At 34.5% G+C, this 3438-nt stretch overlaps 1 protein-coding gene across 2 annotated transcripts in view; it reads right to left on the bottom strand.

Annotated features, from left to right (window-relative positions):
- Positions 1-3438, bottom strand: part of LOC108756844 (DE-cadherin-like) — a 148477-nt gene that overhangs the window by 116721 nt on the left and 28318 nt on the right. The window lies entirely within an intron of this gene.

Raw genomic sequence — 3438 nt, 5'->3', positions numbered from 1 at the left:
CCATGAAAAAATACATTTATTCCAATTACATACTGATAAGAATTGAAAAGATCGCTAAACGTTTTACTTTAAGAAGTACGGAATGTCTTTTTTTCTGTTTGAAAAGGCTGCAGAGAAGATCACGCTGAAAAATGTTTTGTATTACATAATACATGACTTACTTAAAAATTTTCTTACTTTTTAATTACATTTAAACAAAAAAAAGTACATTTCTCTCAGTGGTAAGTTGGAAAAATCAAAAGCTAGCGTAGAAAATGTGAACAAACTGCCGTAGAAACTGCCCCGGAAAAATTGCAGGAGCAGGTGATGTCTGGCGCAGAACTGGAGCATTTGAAAGATTACGGGAAATACCGCGCGTGAGGAGAGGTTAACACGATTTTTCTCCTACGACAGGAAAATGTACCGCTGCACCGCAAACTCGACGTTCCCATTGGGAAGCGGTCCGAGGATGTTTGCAACGACATATACCTGCATTAGTGGCACAAGGTAGCCGCGCTACTGATTACCGCCGTGAGAAAATATTCCCGCGGAGTGCTGATTGCGCGCAAATACCTCAAGCTGACGGACTGAGCGACGGGCAACTTAAGGAAAGATGCATGGAAGAAGAAAAGCTTTTCCCATCCGAAGAAAAAAACCTATGACGTCTCTCTCTTCAAAATCAAAAGTTTACAGGGGCAAAAAAATACGCGGGAATTGGACGAACCGCTAACTCTGTCACGGCGGCAGTATTTTCGTGAAAATTTCGCGTATTTTCCTGAAAAAACTTGCGTCGTTTTATTTACCGCCTGAATGAAATTCTATTTTTTGCAATAGGGTAACTCCGGCAAATACGCCGCGCTGGGATTTACGTCGCAGAAGTTAGAAAAAATAGAAAGAGTGGAGATAATTTTCCCACAACACTACTCTGTTACATGCCCTTATGTTATATATTGTGTTATGATTTTACTTTCTTACTGTTAATATTAATGAAATTATTGTGAGTCGAATCGATTTGTTACTGCATTAAGTAGCGTCGTCATAAATTATAATCTACATGTATATAAAACGATTACTATAGAACGTGCAAAAGACTCGGTGGTTATTTCGTGATACGTGAGTGTAGAGGGATAGTAAAACATGCTGTATAACAAAATACAAGTGCTTTGCTCTTGTATTCTTTGTTTAGTTCGTTTTCTTGTATATCCCACCTGTTTGGGATATATGTGGCATTTTTAACGGGGCGGGATTTATGCCCAAAGCATACAAAGTGCGCAGATTGAGAATTCAATGCACTAAATACAATAGACGCATTACATGAAGTATGTACCTCATGTAATAACACTTGTAGTACATGTGGGAAGATTGTAATTATTATTTATTACTTCATATACACATTTATCGTTCTTATTCCTTAATAAAACTTTATAAACGCATTTTATAAGTTACTGTATCATTTCACGTCTTATTTATCTGCATTATTTGTCAATTTTTTATCAGACATACATACCCCCTCTCCCCCTATGAGTAACCATATATCCCACCCATGTGGGCAAAAATGCAAGAAAATTTTTTTAATTTCATTTTTTAAGACGAAATATAAATATTTCGGATTTCTAATATTTTTTCCATAATAGTAGACAGTACAAAGTTTTTACTGATATAGTTCGTTTATTTCAAACGTAGTAAATAATACTTAATAAATTTAGTTTTTGATAGATGCGGCATATATACCGGAGTTATCCTACTGTGTTATGATCTCATTTAAAGCATCGCATGCCACGCGGCCAGATTATGTAAATTTTTTTACATCGGTTTTTTTTTTTTTTTTTTAAGTAGAGATTATACAATTTCAAATTTACGATTTACATTTAAGCTTATATTGTATGTGTTAATATAAGCAAAATTTCCATATTTTCATATTATCGTAATTATTAAATTAAATTACGGTACCGGCTAAACTGGCACGGGGTAGTAGGAGTCGCTTTCTAAGAAACCGTTTGACTGAAATTCTGTTTCATAAAAGTTTGCCGAACTAATTCCGCTAATTATTGCTGGCTATATAGAATGACGTGACGTAAAGTGATTAATGGCGTGTACCAGCGGCAGTATAAGAGATCCAATCTCATGAAACGATGTTTATCCCATACAGCACAGATCATTATAACGTTACCATGTCTCAATATTACAGTATTGCAAATGTTACTATAGGCTTCTACGCTCTACGAGATATCTTACGAGGGTAAGTATTAGACAATCAATTATCGTATCAATTTGGTTTACCAAAGCTATTATAAGAAATTTATGTAAAAAAAAGTATATATTATTAGATTTGTAATGTGTACTTTTTTTTTTTTTTACTTAGTTTCTTATGTTAACACAGCTTTCCATCTACTGAACTTCAAACTCTTCGTCATAAAATCTGAAGGAAGTACAAATACTTCAGGTAGCACCTATTGATTTATATACGTTTTATATACATTTTCTAAACGTATCTAATCGTTCTACAAACGTTTAGGAAACGTATATAAAATCAACATGTGTTACTGAAAACATGAATAATTCTAGGATGTAATTAATAAAAAGATATAACATAGAAAAGTACTATTAGAAAGGGATCTTATTTAAAGTATCCCATTCATTGCATCTTAATCCATTCAAACGGCCTCTCTGCAAAGAATACAAGAAAAAAATACTATTATAAGCATACCATGACTTAGAATTATCTGAATCGCTAATTGAGCGTTCTCGATGCACATAGAGCGATTTCGAATTGATTGACAGCTTTATCCATCCCCAATGCTTATGTGGATCATGCAATATCTATCTAGAGCATTTCAATAGGATGAGTGATTATCTCAAGATTAGAATTACTCAATATTCATGTTTCGCAGCTTTTGATGACATCATAATCCCAGCGCCATAACCCAATAGGACAAATGATCACGTCGATTTAGCAAAAAATTCTTGACTCAAACCTTACATTTTCGTGTTTTCTACAAATGAAATCTCTTCCTAAATATACACGTTACAAATTCGCTGCGCCTCGATCATATCTTCCAAAAATACAAACAATCAAGAAGAATATGTCTCTTTGACGTCGAAAGTATCTTTACGTCGAAAATGTGTTGGCATTTTGAACTTTACGCCGTACAAAGACACCACTACAGACGTAATAACATGACATCTTATTCTACAATTCAAACTACGCGCATAATGCACAACAATAAAGGATTCGCCCGTTCTGTGAATCAATGGCGATACAATCGGAATTTCTTACATCCGCAGAGACAGACGGACTAATTCGATATAACGCAATGAGTAGAGGATCTAAAGGCACATTGTACTTTCTAACTCATCCCTCTAATCACTGTTCTTTCGTCCAAACTCAGTTTTGATTAAACGAATAACGAGTTACGCGACTTGTCACAAAGAATTCAAGAAAAAAGAAAGAAAAGATGA

Source organism: Trachymyrmex septentrionalis, unplaced genomic scaffold (genome assembly GCF_001594115.1).
Source record: "Trachymyrmex septentrionalis isolate Tsep2-gDNA-1 unplaced genomic scaffold, Tsep1.0 scaffold101, whole genome shotgun sequence".
NCBI classification, from domain to species: Eukaryota; Metazoa; Arthropoda; class Insecta; order Hymenoptera; family Formicidae; genus Trachymyrmex; species Trachymyrmex septentrionalis.
This window is presented reverse-complemented; position numbering and strand designations above follow the sequence as displayed.